The sequence below is a fragment of the Leptidea sinapis genome, chromosome 47, assembly GCF_905404315.1.
Source record: "Leptidea sinapis chromosome 47, ilLepSina1.1, whole genome shotgun sequence".
NCBI lineage: Eukaryota > Metazoa > Arthropoda > Insecta > Lepidoptera > Pieridae > Leptidea > Leptidea sinapis.
In genome coordinates, this window is record NC_066311.1 from 1,955,219 (window position 1) to 1,980,585 (window position 25,367).

Genomic DNA, 25,367 nt, shown 5'->3' on the forward strand with positions numbered 1-25,367 from the left:
TCATTTTTCTCCATCGCGCCAAATGAAGTATAACTTCAATAAATTTAACATTCGTTAACATTCTGAACAAAGTGTCATTGTGTTACCCCTGTCAGGTTAAATATATAATACTTTAATAGATAAATAATTATGTAACAAAAATAAATAAAAATATAATATAAATATATAAATAGGGAGAAAAATTTATCATTAATAGGGAGAATTTAAATAAAGTTTGTGTAACACCGCACGTAAATTCAGTTCATTGGGCCTATAGACTTGCATTCCGTGCCACTAAATAAATTAAAAAAAAAATCAGTTCATTGATCATAATTTCACTCTTCGGTCATTCAGGGCAACGTCAAATGTCTAAATGTCATTTCTACCGTTCAATTTGTTCAACGAATGAAAGAACCTTAGAGTTTGTTTTGTGACAGCTTATCTTCTGAGTTCTGACGGGAAAACAAAAACTCAAATCGTGTTGAAAACGCCTGCGTGCGAGACGTGTGTTGCGGACTAAACGCGACTACTGTGCGTTCGCAGATTATTTTATATCTTTGTAATAATATATTGATAAATGAGAATTTAATATCATTTAACAAAGAAAATTAAGCAATATTGATACAATTTGTAAACAAGAGTGTGTGTTCCATATAGAATAAACAAACGCTGTGTTTTCAAGTGTTCATTTTAGTGTTGGTGGGGTAAATTTAAAGCAGATTGTGTTGAATTTGGCCGCGGGGTAATAATAAACAGCTGTTTAGCATAGTATGCTTCATATTGTAAGTTAAATGAATTTATTTATATCACTCTTAGATATTATTTTTATGTTGTTATTACTAGCATTGCATGGTTGTCGCGTCCTCTAGTCCTGAACCTTGGACAAATCTAAATTCAACAGACAGTTATTAATTTACTAATTACCACACATATATATAATATATATATATACGAATGCAACATACCTAATATGACGATTTATGTTTTAAAAACCACTATGTCTATTATCGTTATCACATCACGACTTCCATATCACTTTCCTTTGTGTATTTTATTGAAACATAATAACGCATACCTCGTTGAACTACCATGAAAATTATCTGGATAAACGTATTTACTATTTACTGACTTGTATGTTTTTTATTATTTTGGATACTTCGACATAAATATTTTAAGATATTGAAAATTGAATTTATAACTCTGTAGTAAGTTAAGCGGGAACTGTTTAGTTATGAATATTAATTAACATTATTATCAATAAATTTAATTTAAAGAGTATACCTATGTATATATCTATACTTCTATACTAATATTATAAAGAGGAAAGATTTGATTGTTTGTTTGTATTGAATAGGCTCCGCAACTACTGAACCGATTTGAATAATTCATTCACAGTTGGGAAGCTACCTACATTATCCCCGGTTGATATAGGGTACATTACATTTTCAAAAAAATTAGGGATCCCTACTAAAAGTCAAATAATGTAACCCAAGATGTAAAAATATGTACGCGAACGGCGTCGCAGGGTATCAAATTCTAATATAAAAAATCTCGTGTCGCGGTGTTTGTTACCAAACTCCTCCGAAACGGCTGAATCGATTTGTATATAATTTTGTGTGCATATCGGGTAGGTATAAGAATCGGCTTACATCTAATTTTCATACCCCTAAATGATAAGGGTGACCCACCCCTATATTTTTATTTTTTAGACCTTTTTTTATTTTTGTTTTATTATGATTCAATATTGAAAAATACATACAATTTTAAACTTGCAACCTTCTATGATCAACCCCAGTTTTTTAATCGCAATTCTTATATTTATTGAATTAGGCGTTACTTTGCGGAAATCCATAATGATTATACAAATGATTTAAGTTTTCTTTAGTGTTAATTCCGCCAATATTTGTCTTTAAAACAATTCGACACGTATTTCGCCTCTACACGAGACATCCTCAGGACGTGTTGTCTCGCCAAAATCTGGCACGAGACTCGCGAAACACGTGTCGAATTGTTTTAAAGACAAATATTGGCGGAATTAACACTAAATAAAACTTAAATCATATTTTGTGCAATTTTTATATTATTCTGTGTCATCCACAGATCCGCAATAGGGTTGCAAGATGGCAATCGAATACAATAATTATTGTAGTACGATACATTTTCATGTGTTTATAATAACAATTTACTTTTTTTTTTTCTCAATTTAAATTAATCTTCAACCCTCATGAGAACGAACCCAGCCTCCTTTCTCTCACTCTCTATACAGTTTTCGTCCAATTTTTTTTTTGTTTTTATTTGTCTCGATCGTAGCAGTGACTGCTAAACGTCATGATATCATTTTAATTTTTCAGAGCAACTCTCATCTTAATTTTATTCTCACAGTAAATTCATCATTATTTTTCAGTGCTATTATTATTTATTTACATTTTATAAATAATTAACGAAGACTTTAGTTTTCACTTTTAGTTGATTAAGCAATCCCGCTAATATTAAAACGCAAAAGTGTGTATGGATGTATGTTTGTTACTCTTTCACACAAAAACTACTGAATGGATTTTAATGAAACTTTATAATAATATAGCTTACACATCAGAATAACACATACACAAAAACGGCTGAACACTAATAATAATCTATATAGCAAAACAACGTTTGGTTAGGTTGGTTAGGTTGGTTAGTTAGGTAGTTGTGGTTAGGTATCTGTCATTAACCTGTTCAGTATTAGACCCCTTTCAATTGCCTCGCATTCTATCGTAAATCGTAATGCTAGGTGTCTAAATTTCGAGGGGTTGCCAATTCTGCCAATTAATAGAGCATTGAATTCAAGAAAAACAAGTTGGATTTTCACATTAGCGACTCGCAGTTGTTAAGTTTTGGATAGTGCATCACATTACGGCCTACCGGCTTTAACCTTACGCGCGTCACTTCCAAACAATGTCAGACCATATTGTATAATTTGAAAAAATACCTGAAAAATAAACTTTTGTCGAGAACAATTTTGTTACTATTGAATAATTTTGAGCCGTCAAAAACTGTATATGTACACTCACAGAACAAAAAAAAGCTGTGTTCTGTGTTTTTTTTTATGATAATAAGGGACGAGACGAGCAGGACGTTCAGCTGATGGTAATTGATACGCCGTGCCCATTACAATGCAGTGCCGCTCAGGATTCTCAAAAAACCCATAAATTCTGAGCGGCACTACAAATGAGCTCGTCACCTTGAGACATAAGATGTTAAGCCTCATTTGCCCAGTAATTTCACTAGCTACGGCACCCTTCAGACCGAAACACAGTAATGCACATTACTGCTTCACGGCAGAAATAGGCGCCGTTGTGGTACCCATAATTTAGCCGGCTTCCTGTGCAAAGGAGCCTCCCACTGGTACTGTACTTCCGTGCTGTACCTGTATTTCCGTGACCACATTACTAGCCGAAACCATATTCTCACGCCAACAAACGTTGTTATTGTGTAGAGCAAATTCAGGATATCCTCTAGGATAGAGGGGTTATGTAAGGTCAGCATAAAAGTTAACACAACAAAATTGGAAGTGAAAGCAAAATTTATGTGTCAAAGTCCTTTGGACAAGACCCTCAATATCCAGAGCGTTGCAAGCGTACGTATCAATGTAATATTCTACTTCCTACTTACTTACTTACTAGTTCTACTTCCCTGTGCGGTGTTTACGGGACGATGCGACATGGGTACCTTCAAAAAAAGCGCGTACACCTTCCTTAAAGGCCGGCAACGCTCCTGTGAGTCCTCTGGTGTTGCAATAGATTGTGGGCGGCGGTGATCACTTAACAACAGGTGACCCGTACGCTCGTTTGTCCTCCTATTCCATAAAAAACGAATATATATATGGTATGAATTATATAAACACAGGATATCATGTCGTTTATTTACTTAAAGCCTGATGGCGGTGATACGCCCTGTCTATTACAACGCAGTGCCGCTCAGGATTCTTGGATGTAGCAACGCCAAATTGATTCATGACCCACTTTGCGGATAATTTTTTTAAATCATAAATATAGTTAGGTTTATATTTGCACGAAAAATATTATATGACAATTGATGGATGTCACTGACTAATAAAATGATAACAGTTACTTAGGAAACGTATGTTCAAGCGAATTTCGACCTACTTGTTTATTATTGGTGCAGGATAATAACATTAAGGTGGGTCACGTTTCAATGTTGTCGATAGTACCAAAGAATATATTATAATCACGGACGGGTAAAAAAAGAAGGACTCCGTGTCACCTTACATAACAGTGAAGCACCAAAACAAGCCGGTAAACGTGTAAATACATAGACCAACTAATACAAGCCGATCGGCCGCCATTATGAGATTTGCCATCGTCTGACAGATCAGTTTGCGTCTCAATAAAATATTTTAAAAATGCCGTCGTGCGTTATGAATTAGTGTAAAAAAGAGATTAGATTATTCAAGGGACGAAAAAATTGTGTAAATGGTATCCACCGTAACCGCACACACACTATCATAAAGGTGCTTCACTTGCTAATATCACGACGCGGAGTCCTTATATTTTTACTCGCCCGTGATTATAATAGTATTGACTAACATTCTGAGTGGCATCGCAATTGCGATCGTCACTATTGAGACATTACAATATCTTAATCAGCCTTCAGCTACGGCGCCCGTCATACCGAAACAACTCTTGCATAATGATGGCAACAGCAAAACTTGACTGAACAGCTCGAATTGCCCTAGTGTTCTGTGAACGGCTGGATCACGGTTTAGATTTCAAGATATGTTGTACTAACAGTAGGTTTTAAGTTACTTGTCAGTAACACATGATCCTTTGTTGGTCGAAATAAAGAATTAATTAAATTGTGTGTCTTCTACCGAATTTATCACGGGAAGTATTCCGAAGTGCTGTTTCACCTGATTCCTGCCGCTTTCGCACGACACGCTACAAGTTAGGATATCATCACTACCTTCTGGATGTGTGGCGATCCTTAACAGTGCGGTTTTCAAGTAGCTTTCTTCCACGTACTTCGAAGGTGTGCAATGAGCTTCCTTGTGCGGTGTTTCCGAGACGATGCGACATCTATGAAACCTCCAAAAAAACGCGTACATCTTCCTTGAAGGCCGGCAACGCTCTTGTGATTCCTCTGGTGTCTGGCAAGAGAATGTGGGCGGCGGTGATCACTTAAAACCAGGTGACCCGTACGCTCGTTCGTGCTCCTTTTCCGTAAGAAAATGATACTGTATATATTCGCTACTTGTTTATTATATTTTCCAGTTTATGTAAGAAGCAGCTTAGTATTCATAGAGTAAATAATAACAGGAGTAGAGTCAAAATATTCATTACTCTTGGCTCAGATAAAAAGTAGGTAATATTTTATACGTAAGATTATCCATCCCTACTCTGGTCTGTGGTGATAGTAACGCTTGGATTAACGCGGTTGCAATAGTAACTCATGCATTTCGATACCAAATAGACATAGATGACGTTATTACACTGAGACAAAATGAGTTTGATGACAGTTTGAGATTACATCATTACGTGATTTATGGCTGTTCATCTTATATATAATATATATATATATATAATTCTTGTATGCGTGTGTTTGTCACTGAACTCCTCCTAGACGGCTGGACCGATTCTAATGAAACTTTCTGTGTGTATTCAGGTGGATTCGAGAATGGTTTAGATTCACAATTGAACTACCTCCTAAACGGCTGGACCGATTTTGATGATATTTTTGTGTGTTCCAGTGAATTTGAGATTGGTGTGTGTCTTCAGGTGGATTCGAAAATGGTTTAGATTCACAATTAAACTACCTCCTAAACGGCTGGACTGATTTTGATGACTTTTTTGTTTGTTTCAGTGAATTTGAGATTGGTTTAGATTCTCAATTCCGTCCATATAATATAATTCTCCTGCTCATGTGTATGTTAGTGAACACCTCCTAACGGCTGGACCGATTTTTCAAATTTAAGACGTGTGTACAGGACAACGTCTGTTGGGTCCACTAGTATAATATATAAAATGAATTGCTGTTCTTTAGTCGCTAAAACTCTAGAACGGCTGGACCAATTTGGAAAATTTAGGTCTTTAATTATTTGTGGAAGTCCAGAGAAGGTTTAAAAGGTGAATAAATAGGAAAATGCTCGGAATTAAATAAAAACAACAAATTTGTTTTTCCTTTGATGTGTCCATACATAATTTCTATGAGAGAATTTATTGACGCACGGTTTGACAGTTCTGCTGTGAAACAATTTCATTACGACAGCAGGGTGCATATTTTACGAAGTAATTCTTGATGTTATGATATATTATTGACAAATTCATAAAAAAACATTATTTTATTTATTATATACAGAACAACGTCTGTCGGGTCAGCTAGTTGTATATATAATATGTCGTAGGTTGATTGTCAAAGCCGTGATATTATAATTAACCGGTAGATTGTTAATGTACTCACGGCCGTTTTCAATAACGTATCTCTAGTTACGGATACATTGCTGTCACCGTTTAATGACAAAATTTTATCTATTATGTCCAATATAGTTATAGTCCAATGTTATATGTCGATAGGTTATTTGAATGTAAGTAAGCGTAAAATGATAGATTTGTCTACCTCTAGTAAGTTAATCTAAGGATAGATAGGTTATTGAAAACGGCCGTAAATTTTTACAATTTAACGTCCTGGTTCTGATCATATTTTTTTCCTACGCAATTTGCAAAACAATAATGGTAAGCATTGGAGCGTGTATGTAGGTACGGACCCTAGTCTTCTCGATATTTTCGTACGGTGCTGAGACTTGGACACTGAAAGCTGCAGACCGCATACGCATTGACGCCTTTGAGATGTGGTGCTGTAGAAAGATGCTCCGTATCCCCTGGACAGCATTTCGATCTAATCTCTCCATACTGCGTGAACTCAGGATCTCCTTGCAATTGTCTTCCGAATGTCTGCGCAGAGTTTTAGAATACTTCGGTCTCATTTGCAAGGAAGGACGATGGAAACCTTGAGAGGCTCATTGTGGTCGGCAAAATAGATGGGAAGAGGCCTCGTGGACGCAGTCCAACACGATGATCCGACCATATCCGCTCCGCCCTCGACTCTACGGTTCACAATGCCTTTCACACCGCAAGAGACAGGTATAGATGGAGAGTGTTTATACATGACAAAGTGATTCAGAGGGGTGGTCACGACCCTCAGTACTGAGGATTACGACGCAGGGAGGAGGATCGTGTATGCAATTTTCTATGTGAAATTATTGTTGAATTAGTAGTGAACAAATGCCGATTCGGTTCTGGCACTCGCCGGCATGCTTTACTCAGCTCGTGCCTTGTGATTAACAATGTTAATTTGTTTTTGGCACCTACTAGTGAACAAAGGCCGATTCAATTAGATAACAATTAGTTATTACACTATTGCATAACTAAAAATATAATGACTATTATAAATAATGACTTAAGAGTTTCTTGCGCCTCTTCTTCTCTCTCAGAGCGCCATTTGTTTCCGAAGCGGTAGTAGTATCTAGTAGTTAGTAGAAATGACATCAAAAAGTATTCTAAAGTACTACTCGTACCTCGTACTACAAAGCTGTGGAATGAGCTTCCTTGTGCGGTGTTTCCGGGACGATACGACATAGGTACCTTCAAAAAAAGCGCGTACACCTACCTTAAAGGCCGGCAACGCTCTTGTGATTCCTCTGGTGTTGCAAGAGGATTTGGGCGGCAGTGATTACTTAACACCAGGTGACCCGTACGATCGCATGTGCTCCTATTCCATAAAAAAATAAAAAATAAAGGATTCAATTTTGAGAAAATAAATGCCTTTTATGCCTTTTTATGCCTTTTACTATACAATAAATACGAGAAACAGACCAATCAGAGACGGCCTCATAAACTAACGACCAGTAAAATTGTCCAAATATCATTCTTTCAATATACTATAGTGTACCTACCCGTAAAATTATAATGTCACTAAAACCAGGTCGTAAAATTGTAAGAAATGAAGTCGATTGACAATCTAACGGTTAATTAATATACCTGCGACATATACATAATGTTATACATTATTTGAATTTGTGATCGATGAACACACGAAATATAATTTTACATTTTTATCCTTTAATTAACAATCTCTCTGGTAACTTAAACAAAATACGCGCATTTATGTGATGAATCTTACCAGTTACACCATTAAAAAAGGCGATATTGTATTCCTAGTCAGCCACTTCTTAATGATACCGCAGATTGGGAATGGAACGACCGCCGTCAGGCTAATTAAATTATAACTCGGATGAAGAAGATTGCGCCCGTTCTCAGGTCGGAGGCTTTTATTTCTGAATAGGTTTTGACTTTCAATATGTATTTCATTTCCTAATTTGAATAACAATATTTTAATTATGATAATGGTTTCTTACTCCAAATGTTTTATTTATATTGAATTTTGATATGACTGACGTAATACTTAAGGCCGGACCGCATTACCGCTGCACTGCGCGGCAGTAGCGTCAAAATATTATTTCAAGCATTTTTATGGAGCATGTCGCATCAGAGTGGTGTTGCACTGCGCGTCGCGGCATAGTTGCCTCGGAGATAATATTTTGAGGCGACGCTCAGTGCGACACAGCAAGCGGCGCGTCGCTTCAGTATGAATACTGTTAATTGTTAAGTTTATAGAATTTTGTGTACGAAATTCTGAAATAAGTATGAAATCGTGCAGAGAAGGAAATAGATAGTCGTATTCGCCTTCTTGATAGCGTAACCTTGGTATTTAGCAACCCATTTCTTCTAATTTTTTTTTCTTTTCCATCAACTCCTTTTTCTTCTCCACAGAATAAAGAAATAATAACCACATCTTCGTCGCTATCACTAATCTTGTATTGTTGCTCGCACGCAAACTAGTATAGAAATGACGCGAGCTGTCGCTTACTGCAGTTGTAATGCGATAGGTATCGTCTAGTGACGTGAAGCGTCGCGCAGCGTAGCGTCGCTCTAGTGCGGTCCGGCCTTTAAAGTTACTCTTGCTCTGTGTGTTGATGTTCGTGTATCGTGTCACGTAGAAACTTTAATCCGGAATATTTACCGCTGCACCGTGACATAATCAATATCTCGCTGCCATCTTTGGTGAAACATACGTGCGCTAATTTGAATAAAAATATCCGAATTTGAACTATGGTAATTATTTCTTACTTATGTTTTATTAATATCACTGACCTAATAATGTTTATTAATAAGTGTGTTGATGTTTGTGCATCGTGTCACGTAGAAACTTAAATCCGGAATATTGACCGGTGCACCGTGCAATGAGCAATCCCCTGTAGTCATAACCGCGCCGCCATCTTTGATGAATCATGCGTGCGCGCAGATCGTTAAGCCACAGTTGAGTTGTTTTACAATTCAATCTTTGTAATTGATGCAACTGTGTCTACTGTTACTTTCTTTGTTCGTAATTCAAAGTTATTTCTTCGGTTTTTATATTATTTAAATTGGAATTAAATATAGTTTCCCTTTATTCAAAATTTAGGTAATATGTAAATGCAAAAAAGCAGATCATATTTGCAGGGTTATACTGAATTTGTTTCTTGAAGTTTGTATTTTTTTTTAAAGAAAGTTGCGTTAAAACACCACAATCACTTACGAGCGTTTTTATGAAAAACAGCTGACCCGGCAATCGTTGTTTTGCCATATAAATTATTTTTAGAGTTTGACCGTTTCTTGGACATTGCAACTTTACTTTATTTTTCTAAAATAAAAGAGATTTTTCGAAAACACACGTAGCCTTAGTTACTCCTTATTAAATCAGCTAACAGCCAATAAAGTCCCGTCAAAATCGGTCCACCCGTTTCAGAGATTAGCCGAAACAAACAGATTGTAAAAAAAAAATGTTATTTTGGTGTATGTACCGTATATATATTCATATACATGTAGTAAAAAACGATTATTTCAATATTACAAACAGACACTACAATTTTTTTAAATTTATAGAAGAAGATAAGAACGGGCCGCTCTTGAGGATAGTTAGCCATTTATTCGACAGACAAAGGCTATATTACCTACTGAATAAACATATATAATATATTCATGTTAATGTCGCTAGAAATAACACGAATGCTACGCCACAGGAATAAATTATTTTAAACGCGTCTGCCACATTGCTTCGTTATCCTGTTGGAATATTAATGGATCACTACATGTTCCTATTTCAAATTCAAACTCAATAATATCTCAATTTGAAAAGTTGGTTTTTTAAATTACTGAAAAATGAAAATTCAGAAACTAGCACCTTTTATTTTTTTACATTGGTAAATGTAGCGCGTTTCTCATGTCTATGTATATTATGGTGATATCAACCCCAATCTGGATATGCGGTTTTCAAGGAAATTTCGTCCACGTACTGACAACTAATATGTGGAAAAAGCTTCCTTGTGCGGTGCTTCCGGGATAACTTCAAAAAAAGCGCATACACCTTCCTTGAAGGCCGGCAACGCTCCTGTGATTCCTGTGGTGTTGCAAGAGAATGTAGGCTGCGATGATCACTTAACACCAGGTGACCTGTACGCTTGTTGTCCTGCTTTTCCATACAAAAATCTTTGAACGAACACGGATTCTTGGTTCAGTAGTCAGTGCCATTATAGCATAAAACAGCTGGCATTCGAGAGGTTGGGATATTCAGGGGTTCTAAAAGTGTACATTATTAGTTTCTTTCCTTATTCTCTCAAATATAATAGATTTATCACAGGGAGTGTTCCGAAGAGCTTATTTATTCCTGCCGCCGAATTCCATCTTCGCACGACACGCCACAAGTTAGGATATCATCCCCACCATCTGGATGTGTGGCGGTCCTCCACAGTGCGGTTTTCAAGGAGCTTTCTTCCTCGTACTACAAAGCCGTGGAATGAGCTTCCTTGTGAGGTGTTACGAGACGATACGACATGGGTACCTTCAAAAAAAGCGCGTACACCTTCCTTAAAGGCCGGCAACGCTCTTGTGATTCTTCTGGGGTTGCAAGAGAATGTGGGCGGCGGTGATCACTTAACACCAGGTACGCTCGTTCGTCCTCCGATTCCAAAAAAAAAGGATTTACCTAAGAATAACTTAATACCTAATACTTCTAGTATTAAAAGCAAACATATGTGCCATGTGTATGAGGAATCCTGCCTAGTGCAGGCTTACTGCCACACTACGAACTACCTACGTTGTTCTAGAAATATATTCTAACATTAAACTTTGTTTTGGTTTCGTATCCGAAAGGTTACCAACGGGAGCCTTACCTTTACATTGTCTCTGTCCTTTACTCTGTCAGTCTTTTTAACCGACTTCAAAAAGGAGGACGTTCTCAATTAGATCGGTATTTTTTTTAATGTATGTACACCGATTACGCTGAGATTTATGATCCGATTTACGTCATTCTTCTTTAGTTCGATGCGGAATAGATTTCAGGTTGTTTATATATTATTATTATTATTATTACCTACTATTACATTTGGCTTGGCACCGTCTTCAAACCTATCAATATGTAGCACATTGCAAATAATAGTATTTTATTCATATTGAAGGTAAAGGCTTGCATAAGATGTATTATATTAAATTAATTTTTAAGTTATTGCATAGCTTTTATCGCGGGCCTTGAACGTGGAGACCGAATCCAGAAATTCCGTAACGAAAAGAACCTAACACTTACTAGATGTATATAGATATTTCGGCATGGTCATTACAGTTGCCGTGGAACAGCGGTTATCACAAACGCTTTTTGTGCAGAAGGTCCCAGGTTCGAGCCTGGGGTACATCTTGATTTATTTTATTTTCTTTATTTTTTTTTATCACGTTTTTTTAATTTTTATTATTATGACAAGCATTTTTATTTAGTTTCACCTGTCCCGTTGTCTGTCTCTAATCAAATCTTGCGAGATAAATTTTACTCACTTCCCGTTTGTTTTTTTTTAAATTAATTTAACCAAAAAAAATACTGCATAAATAAAATAAATAAATAATTAAAATTGCATAAGTTGATAAAAAATGCTATGCAATAGCTTAACCGCGGCAGTCCCCGAGTGCCACACGTCTTTTTTTTAAGTTATTTTATACATTTTAGTTTTTGAAATCTTTTTTTTTTAGTTTTTAAACGTAATTTTTTCTGTTCCTTCTAACAAGCCAATCTCGAGGTGTCGGTCATTTTCAAGATACTTAAAAATTGGATATTAGTCGAAGTCATTATTGTTTGTTTTTTAAAATTTAGTAATAGGTACGGAACATCTATATCATAATATATTAAACCAAACAATAATAGAAGAAATACTGTACTAACAACTAACTAACAGTAGATAATTTAATTAATGTCGGGTTTTTTTTCGAGAGGAGGAAAGTACATTTACGTATTGTAGACCCCGAAGCGGAGCCTATATGTCGACCGACCAAACACCTAATTAATGTCGGGGCGGCAACTTGCTTTTATATCTAAACTTTTACCAGTGGGAGTGAAATATTTCTACCGTGAAGCAGTAATGTATGTGAAATTACTGCGCAAATGAGACTTAACATCTCTCAAGGTGACGAGGACAGTTGTAGTGCCGCTCAGAATTTTTGGGGTTTTTCAAGAATCCTGAGCGGCACTGCATTGTAATGGGCAGGGCGTATCCATTACCATCAGCTAGAAGTCCGTCGTCCCTTAAAAAAAATCTTATCCCGTGTTATCAAGTATAGTACCCAGAGTTGTGCGTGCATTACTCAAAATAAAGATGAACTGTCAACCTCAATTTTTACGACGTTTTCACAGCTCTCACTGTCTATCTAGATTCTAGACGTATAGATGATCTAAGCCTTCTTATTTAGATTTCTGTGGTGGTAACTCGAAAACCAGTTTTTATTTGGTAATTTTAAAATAACGATGTATTGTTGGGTTGAAATCCATACAGCCTTTTCAAAATCTATCAAAACTTAACTCACATTACCAAATATTATCTCGTTTATAAAAAGAGACGAAGACGACCAACTTTCGCCTTTTAAACTTATAATAAGAAGATGGAAAGCAGATGTTGGTAGCGTCTGTTAATGATGTCTGTTATAAATATGAATATCAATTAGAGATGTAGGTTAATGTGTTCTAAAGACTTGTTATAGGTACTTGTGTCGGTCACGATTTCATAACCAATCTGTAACCAAACATAAATGTATATACAAATTAAATTTGTGACCAAAATTTATGGACGATGCGGGACTCGAACGCGCACTACGTCCTAGCACTCTATCTACATCACAGTTGATACAGTTACAATAAGTACCGGTGGGAGGCTCCTTTGCACCGGATGCCGGCTAGATTATGGGTACTACCACAACGGCGCGGCGCCTATTTCTGCCGTGAAGCAGTAGTGTAAGCATTAGTACCTAGTGACGTATAGGTGACGAGCGCAATTGTAGTGCTGCTCAGAATTTTTGGCTTTTTCAAGAATCCTGAGCGGCACTACATTGTACTGGGCAGGGCGTAATCATTAAAAAAATAAGGGACGAGACGAGCAAGACGTTCAGCTGATGGTAATTGATAGGTACGCCCTGCCCATTACAATGCAGTGCCGCTCAGGATTATTGAAAAACCCTATAATTCTTAGCGGCACTACAACTGCGTATGTTGTCAAGTCTCATTTGCCCAGTAATTTCACTAACTACGGCGCCCTTCAGACCAAAACACAGTAATGCATACACATTACTGTTTCACGGCAGAAATAGGCGCATTTGTGGTACCCATAATCTAGCCGGCATCCTGTGCAAAGGAGCCTCCCACTCCCTAATGTAGCCCTCACTTACAAAATGGAGTAGGTACAGTCGCTTTATATCTCTTGTAGATGTCTGTTTTGCAGATATAGCTCAGTTCCCTTCTTGTGTTTACGAATATAACTAAGATCATAAGCGACCTAGTTGCGGTATCTCGTTTCTAAATTGTGATATAGATACAGGAACATTGTAAGACACATAAATTTAGACAGGACACAGCATGATAGGTTTACGACGTGTGCTCAAATATGTTATCTAGTTACGACCAAAGAGGATGTAAATAGTACGTAATAAGAGGCGGACTGTCTAAGTAAGAATTTAAATTTAGTTTAGTACACTGACCTGTATAAATACCAATTGACAGGCTGTTCCATTCGTTTGAGAGCAAATATTTTAAACAATATGTTGTTTTTAAGTGATAACCCTCACTTCTAGGATTAATACACAAATAAAATCTGAAAAACAAAATTTTATGAACGATGCGGGACTCGAACCCACGACCTCCGGCGTTCCGTGCCGGTGCTCTAACCAACTGAGCTAACCGTTCGAGTACCGCCTCGTTATAAAATCTTGTTTGCTTTGTTCAACTCTCAGGTTGTGGCTTCATCTACAGGATCTACTTTACAGTTGATAACCTGCTCAACCCCAACATTTGCATATTAGGAAATTGACTTGAGATGTCGCTCTTGTAAATCTGAACAATTTGTTATGTTTTTAAAGAGATAACCCTCACTTCTAGGATTAATACACAAAGATTTACGTATAATACTTATGGTTGCGAGAAAAAACGTATAATACTTTGAAGTATTTTCGCATTTTGAATTAATTTCGGTCGTTTCCGTGTCATTTATACTTCAGGAATCAATCAAATAAAGTACACATTTTTTTTTGTAAATAGTTTTCCTATTGATGTTTGTTTAGCTACGGTTGTCATCACTAGTTTTCGTACCGCAGACTCTCGCTACATGGCCAACAGCGCTAAAATGACAAATATCAAACAGGCACAAAAGCACTTCGACAGCCACTAGTCCAGTGGCAAATAGTAGAGGTCAGTGGTTTACTATGAGATGTGCCGTGATTTGACATATGTTTAAAATAATAGTAATAACAGTATGGCGATCGGCGACGAAGTATAATATATATAATTCGGCTAAGTTTGAAAGCGAACAGTTGCCTAAGTAAAACGTAGTCGATTTCGAGCGAGCTCAACTTTTTCCGAACATAGGTATGGAAGATTCAGTAATTTAATAAAAATAATTATAGAGACGATTCAGCAGCGCTTAGTTTAAGCCTATTTGAATAAAGTTTATTTGTCTTTGACTGAATAACATATGTATTAACTAATAACAATAACATACCTCCGATTTGCTACATGATCTCATGAGATCTGTGACTTGAAGACCGTCACTGCGGCTACTCCGACGCCTCCCATAGGTTAATACTGAATTTTGTAATCTTACATACTGACTCTTCTAGCTTATATAATTAATACGTCTAGATATAATCTCTTGCTGTTAGACAACCGATAAAAACAGGCTAGCAATATTAGTTTAGTGTGCGTGACAAGCTACGTCCTACACTTGTTGTATCACACTTAGTGTTTGTGTGCGTGAATTACTCAAAATAGAGGTTCGTTCTAAAGTCATTTTTTTGACGTTTTCCCAGCTATAGTAGCTTAGTCTTTCTGGACGTATAAATGTTATAAGTCTTCTAGGATATTGTTGAAGAGAACACAAAAAATATTTAATTGTCTAATTTACTTTTTTAATTTGTAATAAAGGTAATAATGTATTTTGTTTAAGCTTTCTGCACTTCTTCTACATGTAAACTTCCACTAAGCCGAAGCTGCCCAATTTAAGAAGATTGTTAAGAAATAATAATTATCTATAATCCCCTCCTAAAAGCAATTACGCCCCTGAAATAGACAATCAGCAATTGACATTCTTAAAAGAGGGTTCAAAGTTTTCGCTTCACGTATAAAACGTCAAATATATGAATAGATTGTTGAATAAGTAGTTAAAGATGATTGGTATTATTTTGAACTAAATTTTCATTCAAACGAAATTGCTAATAGTCTATTCCAGGGGCATAATTGGTTTTAGGAGGCGAATATACGTAGGTAATTGTTTCATAACTAACTTACAGAAACAATCTTGTTAAATTATTGAAACCGATCTCCCTCAAAAGCTCTTAAAAGTTTCTGGATTAAATTTACCGTTTTTGTACATCGTGTTTCCCAATTTCATCATCAGGTAGTTCAGACGTGAAAGTTTTTTTTTAATGAAAATAAGGGATGAGTCGAACAGGACGTTCGGCTGTTGGTTATTGATACGCCCTACCCATTGCAATGCAGTGCCGCTCAGGATTATTGAAAAATCCAAAAATTCTGAGCGGCACTACAACTGCGCTCGTCAACTTGCGACATGAGTTGTCAGATGAAACACATGAAAATCCAAACAGGTGATTGTAATTGACGCGCCCTGCCCTTTTCAACGCAGCGCCGCTCAAGATTATTGAAAAACCCAAAAATCGTCACCTTGAGACATATGATGTCAAGTCTCATTTGCCCAGTAATGTCACTAGCTACGGCGCCCTTCAGACCGAAAAACAATAATGCTTACACATTACTAATTCACGGCAGAAATAGGCGCCTTCTCGCATCTTGCTAAGTTCTAACTATAAACACTTTATTCTCTATTAATATGTAGAGTCGCGGGGAAATAGTAAATGTTTGTGCATAAATCTGTTACGAAATGTGTTTGTATACTTTAACTTCGACAATTGTGCTCGAAACTTTGTTTACAAACGTTTAGCGGTCGCTGCAATGGGGCGTGTAAACAAAACATAGTACAAAAACACCGACTATAACTTTAAACATGGTAAAGTTTGCTAATACAGTCACATTATTACTAGAGGGAGTTATCTTTGCACAGAATGCCGGCTAGGCAGTATCAGATTTATCATTAGCTGGGCCCGTAGCAAATTATTTTTATATATTAGTATGTACATGTCAGCCCCATTATAATCTAAGTACATTAAAAAGACAAAAGAAAAACAAAATTCTTAACTTACAAACTAAAAAGAAAGTTAATAAAACAAAAAGCAAGTTATATCTATAGTGTTCAAACAATAAGACTTATGGGTTCAAACAGACTTATGGCATCCTTAGATGCAGGACGGGCAAGTATATTTACAAACATGCCCGTATCAAATCTGTTCAAACCCATAAGTCTTACAATTTTGTCTCTACTAGACTGAAATCGGACACATTCCTTTAACAAGTGCTCAACATCCTCAATTGTTCCACATAACTCACACAGGGGTGACTCCGCAATTTTCATCAAATAGCAAATATACTGAGTTCTCGTTCCGCTATTAGATTAACGTGTTAAAAACTTAATACCCAATTCATCTTGTATTTTAAATTTTTTCGATATCAAGTATAGATAAGTTTTAAATAGATAAGCAAGTAAATTACTATAATCCCTGTTTAAAAATTAAATATTTCATCAAACTTAAAAAATCACAATATATGTTGCAGGTTTTTGCAAACTAGTGATTTTTGTGAAGCTAGGTCAAGGTACATGAATTTTGATATTTATATGTAATATGTTAATAAGAAATAAATAAATTCACCAATATCTTTGGAGTATAATTTACTTTCATTAAGTTTTTTGCTTTATCATAAATTTCGAAGAAAGACGATCAAATCGAGAAGGCATGCTCTCTCTATATCTCTTCGGCTAAAACCTGATTTGGCATAATTAGGACATGATGATTAAGGGTACATCTGTCCAGCAGATCCCAGAAGTATTCTCTATGGCCCTTTTCTCATCTTTGTATTTTAAAAAGAAAATTCCCGTAATATCGGTAGGTAATATCGTATCCAAGGGAGATTTTGGGGTTAATCGAGCGCTTCTGATATTTAAATATCTTCCGTGATACCTCGGGCGTATGGTTAAATTATTCCAGCGTATTAGACTTCCAGAATCCAGAGGGGAGAGCGGATTATCCGCCCGATCAATTCATTTTTTGCGTTATAAAGAAAATCTCAGCAATAAAGAGGACTTTGGGTATTGATAGATATGTCTTACGTATTTCGATAACAGTATGAAAGGAAATGAATTTTTTCGAGCAAAATACACATTCAAGGGGAGTTCAGTGAACCCAATCACCTACTTTTCAAAAGACATCATTTCGTAAAAGTGAGCACATTTTAAACATAAAAAAAAAAGGTTTTTGGTAATCTCGAGCGCGTCAGACCTGAGCGTTATTTGGATGAGTTTTATATTACCTTATGTTTTAATTTTTTTCTCATTTTAAATTCATACGTATAATAGGTAAGTTTGTTGTAGTAAGTAAATATTTTAACTTACGAATATCGAGCATGCGGAAGTTTCAATCGTTTACGCATTCGATTACGAAATCTTACGCCACAGTCCCATAATAAACAAAATCTTTTCCGTATGTCTTAGTTTATCGTATTGCAATGGATTCACAATATTTGTAGAACGAAGATGCTGGTTTGGCAATGTTTGATAAAACAAAGCTGTAACTGTAACACTGCGCTATCTAGACGAGATAACGATATGTGGCAACGAATGTAATCAGGAAACTATTCGTCACACACAAAAGGTGTACCATTCCGCGGTATTATAGTATTTATACCTTAGATTATTTATGCGTCTCTATAGAGCCTTTTGTTGCTAGGCAACCCATTACAACAGGCCAGGTTTATTACTTCATTAGTTTAGTGACCAAGCTACGTCTTACACTCGTGTTTTTTTTTTTTTATGAAAATAAGGGACGAGACAAGCAGGACGTTCAGCTCAGTGTAGTGCCGCTCAGGATTCTTGAAAAACCCAAAAATTCTGAGCGGCACTACAACTGCGCTCGTCACCTTGAGACATAAGTTGTCAAGTCTCATTTGCCCAGTAATTTCAATAGCTACGGCGCCCTTCAGACCGAAATGCAGTAATGCTTACACATTACTGCTTCACGGCAGAAATAGACGCCGTTGTGGTACCGATAATTTAGCTGGCATCCGGTGCAAAAGAGCCTCCCACTGGTGAAAATGTCATGTTAGTGTTGGTGCATTGCTCAAAATAGAGGTTAACTATCAACCTCAATATCTTCGACGTTTTCACAGCTGTCACAGTCTATCTAGAGATATATATGGGCTATATAGATATATATAAGTTTATATAATTGCGCGATGGATGTTTAAAATATATATTATACTGAATTGTATTAATATTATGACGCTCAGTGGTTTTGACTGTTTGCATGATGGCACTTATATCTGGAGCAACCAGTAACTTTTAGTTTACAAAAAGCCTATACTAACATGATGTAAGACTATAATGTCGGATCTATAATAATGCTATCAATATTCTCTAGTATTACTATTCAATACTTCTATACTCTATACTATTATATAAAAAGGAAAGATTAGATTGTTTGTTTGCATTGAAGAGGCTCCGCAACTACTGGACCAATTTGAATAATACTTTCACTGTTGGGAAGCTACCTACATTATCCCCGAGTATTATAGGCTATATTACATTTTCAAAAAATTAGGGATTCCTACTAAAAGTCCAGTAATGTAACCCAAGGTGTAAAAATACGTACGCGAACGACGTCGCGGAGTATCAGCTAGTATTTTATATAATAAAAATATTTACAAAAATATATAAAAAAAATGTCAACCACCTCCCCCACGGGGAGTGAGCTTCCGCCAGTGAGATCCTGTTTTTACTTCTGCGCATTCAATAATGCCTCTCATAAACTTAAAACGTATGTTAGCATTTTGTCGGTTAAGTTGTTTTTTTTTTTCATAAAAAGAGCACGTTTATGGTACGCCAGCCGTCTTCTAAAAGCTTCTTTCTTATTGACAAAGGTAACTATATAATCTATAATATTTTGATCAGATGCAGAAGTATGCAGGGTCAAAACTTCAGTTTAAAACATTATTATCTATCTATCTATATATATAAAAATGAATTGCTGTTCGTTAGTGTCGCTAAAACTCGAGAACGACTGGACCGATTTGGCAAATTTAGGTCTTGAATTATTTGTGGAAGTCCAGAGAAGGTTTAAAAGGTGAATAAATAGGAAAATGCTGCTAAATTAAATAAAAACAACAAATTTGTTTTTACATACTTTGATGTGTCCATACATAATTTCTATGAGAAAATTTATTGACGCACGGTTTGACAGTTCTGCTGTGAAACAATTTCATTACGAAAGCAGGGTGCATATTTTACGAAGTAAATTTTTGTTGTTATGATATGATATTATTGACAAATTCATATAAAATCTTTATTTTATTTATTATATACCTACAGAACAACGTCTGTCGGGTCAGCTAGTATATCATAAAATATAGCATTTATAAATTCATTTTATTTCAATTTATTTTGCAATCATGTACCTAATTCAAGTTATCAATAATTTCCTGATACCAATTACTACCTTTGTATATTTAAATCGGCTTTGCTCACCATTCATTGGTGTTGGTACCGTTTCTAGTTTCGGACCACAGAACAGTCAAAACAGACGGACAATTCGGAGGTCCTTCACCAGGGTGAGTGTAGTGAGGTCGCGGTCACGTCCTGTCTGGCACTACGGGTTTGCGCTCGTAGGTAGTCCGCGGCTAGATAGTACGAGAGGCGGGGCGGGTTGCAGCGGCCGATTTAAATAAATATTGTTAACAATGTCTCACGAAAGTTTTAATAATTTAAATAAAAGGCATTTATTTTCTCAAAATTTATTCCTTTAGAATTCTTTTTGATGTCATTTTTAATATACTAGATACTACTACCGCTTCGGAAACAAATGGCGCTCTGAGAGAGAAGATGCGGCGCAAGAAATTCTCCCAGCATTTTTGCGCCCCTTTCAATAAAAATATACAATATTGTACAGTCATTTCTATCGCTATAAAATCATAATCTAGTCCGTCTCAGGCCGTCCGATCACCTAGATATTCAGCTGTGGAGTTATAGGATTTACGACAGAGCCATTTTTTTTATAAAACATTTAAATTTATTTATAGATAATGCTTGAACAGTGGCTGGACAAATACAAATCACCATTGGAGGTGCACTGCAAAAACTGTTGATAATACCAACATAAAATAAGCGAGGGCAAATCAATAATACACTGGGTCGAAATTTCCGTCAAAACAATAATAATGTATGTAAATACATGCCGGTCGTTGACATATTTATAAGGCAATAAAATACTTATTTCATTGAAACAGATGTTCCGCCGTAGTGATGATACAGGAAAGGCTCGTGCAGTGAATCCTTCGTTTGACATTTCTTCCTGCTGCCAAAAAGAAACCGGAAATGGTGTGGCCTCGTTCGGTGTTGCCAACCTTTGTCACTGTTTATTTACTTTATTGATAATCGTGTGTTTTGTTATGAGCAACTGATAATATATTAAGAATGATTAATGCTCTACTTGAATGAATAATGATAATAGTTGATAAATGAATTGAAAACTTCTACATGCGAGCGCTGAGCAATTTTTATTTCGCGGGTATTGTATTTGAGTGAGCTGTAATGCTCGGCTATGTAACACTCGATCTGTTCAAGTTGGTTCGACTCGACAACGAAGGGCGATCAGCAATAATCCAGAGTAATCTAATATATAAAATACCTCATGTCGCGGTGTTTGTAGTTAAACTCCTTCGAAACGGCTTGACCGATTCTCATGAAATTTTGAGTGCATATTGGGTAGGTCTGAGAATCGGACATCATTTCTCTATTTTTCACTCTATTTTTCATTCCTCTAAATGTTAAGGGTGGTCCACGCCAATTTTTTTTACATTTTTTTTTATTTGTTTGATTATGAGTCAGCATTAAAAACTACACACAACTTCAAATTTTCATCCATCTACGATCAATTACTATTGTATCGCGATTTTAATATCGGCAATACAACGTTTGCTGGGTCAGCTAGTAATATATATATTTAGAGTGGCCATAAATACTGTTACAATAAAAAATAAAAAAATGTTACATTTGAATGTGGAATCTGTCATTTTTACAAAATGATTGTGCATTGAGTTTTGTCATTTTGGCGCCAATGCATTGTACAATATTTTGCGATTAAATTGTTTTTTATTTATGTATTAAACTAACACACTGTAAAAGTAATAAATGTTATTTTGCAATAGATTATTTTGTTTGTCCTTGTTTCAGTATTTATGGCAAGACTTTGACAAGGATGTGTTCGCAATTTTATTAACCTTACGTTGATAAAGTTTTCTGCAATATATTTCAATTGCTTACGTCTACATTCTCTTGCAACACCAGATGAATTACAGGAGCGCTGCCGGCCGTTTAGAAAGGTATACGCGCTTTTTTGGAAGTACCCATGTCGTATCGTCCCGGAAACACCCGCACAAGGAAGCTCATTCCACAGCTTTGTGGAAGAAAGCTCCTTGAAAACCGCACTGTGGAGGAACGCCATATATCCAGATAGTGTGGATGATATCCTAATTTGTGGCGTGTTGTGCGAAGGTGGAATGCGGCGGCAGGAATCAAGTGAAACAGCTCTTTGGAACACTCCCCAGTTATTTCAGTAGGTAGTAATGTAGTAAGTAATGTCAAGCCATCTAAGTTATTATCTGTGCATTGTGCTAAGTAATAAAATTTTTATTTTTTGTTTGGAAAAACTTACATGGCGCATATATTCTGCAGACAAACAATAGCAAGGGTAGTATATTTTATTATTATTATAATTTATATTGAATATAATTTGTTATTTTTTTTTTATTTGATAACATTCACTTCTGGGGTTAATTACACAAATTATTGAAGTCGAACCTGCGACCTCACGCATACCGTGCGAGCGTTCCTCCACTGAGCCAACAGTTCGAGTGACGTAAAGTTCATAAATCTTTATATCTTTGTTCAAATCTCAGGTTGTGGATTCATCGAGCTCCGCATCGTTTGTTTTCAAATTGAATATCTATAGTATATCACAATAGTCGGTAGTAATTGTCATGAAAACCGAGCCAATATTTTGTAAACAAGACGATTCGCGTAAGAGACACAACCTTGAAGCAAATATTTGGCACGAGAAATTAATTTGCAGGAAACTATTCACCGGCGGTTTGTTGATTCTATTTGAATAATCAATTATAAAGTAAAAATATACACATTTTTTTTAATTCACTCAATTTTTTTTTAACAAAATGGTCAAATTGTAAGTAGAAGTGTTTAGTGGGTGTTGTTGAATATATTGTAGATGAACATTCTTTTTTTGTTATTTGGTTGATTTGTTGTATAGTTTTCATCATGCTCGCTTAGATGTCACTGCTTGTGGCAGCGAAGTGGGACGGGTCGTTCCTTTCCCTAAAATATGGTCGAAGGAGGCGATGGCTGGCTCATGCGTCATGCTCGTGAACGGGCGCTACGGGGGTCAAGAAATAATAAAAAAATACTAAAGATATCGCCACGGATTTTATATATTGAGGTGCTACATTGGGCAAATACATATATCCACATCCACAGTATTTTGCCCGTAGCAATTGTTTACGAAATGAAGTGAACCGTGACCTGACTAATGAGCATAAATAAAGCCTGCTTCACATTGACACCAGATCTTCGTCTATAATATCAGAAACATTCTCGGCGAGAGCTTCTTTGGGTACACACTCGCAAGGTTCTTAATACAGTTCTCTCGGTGCCGATGGACGCAGAAGTAGGTACCTGTAGGAGGCTCCTTCGCACCGGATGCCGGCTATATTAAAACGGCGCCTATTTCTGCCGTGAAACAGTAATGTGTAAAGATTGCTGTGGTTCGGTCTGAAGGGCGCCGTAGCTAGTGAAATTACTGGACAAATGAAAGTTAACATCTTATGTCTCAAGGTGACGAGCGCAGTTGTAGTGCCGCTCCGAATTTTTGGGCTTCTCAATAATCTTGAACGGCCCTGCATTGTAATGGGCAGGGCGTATCAATTACCATCAGCTGAACGTCCTGCTCGTCTCGTTCATAAAAAAAAGTAACTACTATTTTTTTTTTGTTTTTTAATCATCTATGGGTAATTCCATCAAGGTGCTAATACGTTTCCACGCCTCGTGGATTTTAGTTTAATTTTATAATATTTTAAACTTAAATTCAACTAAATCGGTTCTACTTGAAAATATTCTAGGAATATCAATTCTAGTTCGGTCGTTCAAATCCGGTTCATATCGATACTCAGTAAATACCACGCAATACTGTTATTATCGACGAGTCGCTCGCTACAGACACTCAAAAACATGTGAGTGTGGAGTCAATGCAAATTTTCGTTTGTTCTTGGACTCTTTTATCACGCGCCCAAAAACCGACAAATATCGGAAAAAAAATCAAATTCAAATTCCAAATTTCTATATTTGATATTAATAGGTATATACAAAATTACTTATATATAATCTACTTATTAAAGCAATTTACAATTAGGCCTTATATATGTAGGTATCAGAAAACTTATTTCTACAACCCTATCTACGTGTTGAGGGATAAAACTTTATTATGCTTAAAAAACTAATACATATGGTTTGTGGGGGAAAATCCAGGAAACTGGGAAAACCTGGCTATTTGCTATCACTTACCCTAACTTAAGATTAGAGGGGTGTGGGGTGGGGGGGGGGGGGGGGTTTGGAAAAGGAAAGGAGGGAGAGGAGACAAATATCGGAGAACACATGCGAATATTATATATATGTACTAGCTGTCCCAGCAAACGTTGTATTGCCATATAAAGTAATTAAAAAAAATTTTGGGATGCAATCGATTCTCAGACCTACCAAATATATCGTACTACAATTATTGTATTCGATTGCCATCTTGCCCTATTGCGGATCTCTGGATGGAATAGAATATTATAAAAATCGCGATACAAAAATAGGTGTTGATCGTAGAGGGTTGTATGAATTTTTTATGCTGTATTATAAAAAAATAAAAACAAAAATATTTGTCCAAAAAAATAAAAAGAAAATTTAATATGTATAACTGAGCCAACCGTTGGAGTACCGGCTCGTTACAAAATTCTGTTTGCTTTATTCAACTCTCAGGTTGTGGCTTCATCTACAGGATCTTCTTTACAAATTTTATTTGTGTATTAATCCTAGAAGTGAGGGTTATCACTTTAAAAAAACATAACATATTGTTTAGATTTACAAGAGCGACATCTCAAGTCAATTTCCTAATATGCAAATATTGGGGTTGAGCAGGTTATCAACTGTAAAGTAGATCCTGTAGATGAACCCACAACCTGAGAGTTGAACAAAGCAAACAGAATCGTGTATCCATTTCAAATTAATGACTCTTAAAGGTATATGTCCATACTTTACGACAACATAGATATTGCTGAAATATTGAATGATTTTCTCAAGCTAATAAGAGCCACAATGTTTTTCTTCGCACTCTCGTCTGCCACTCGACATAATATAATATATACAAATTCTTGATAATGTTATGTATGTATATAAGCACATAAGTGAATTTGCTAGAAACTGTCAAAACCATAATGTAAACGCCAGGAACAGACAAACTTAAGATGCTTACTACTCGGCTAAGTCGAGTTAGTAAGTCTTTAGTTCAAAACCAGTGTTACGATGTTCAAAAGAATTGTTTAAA

The 25,367-nt window shown here is 36.1% G+C and overlaps 1 protein-coding gene across 1 annotated transcript in view; it reads left to right on the forward strand.

Annotated features, from left to right (window-relative positions):
* The first annotated feature begins 442 nt into the window (after positions 1–442).
* Positions 443–25,367, forward strand: part of LOC126978133 (E3 ubiquitin-protein ligase goliath-like) — a 125,356-nt gene continuing 100,431 nt past the window's right edge. Inside the window, exon 1 of the mRNA XM_050826875.1 lies at positions 443–761. The gene's annotated coding sequence lies outside the window, so the exon portion shown is untranslated. The remainder of the gene's footprint in view (positions 762–25,367) is intronic.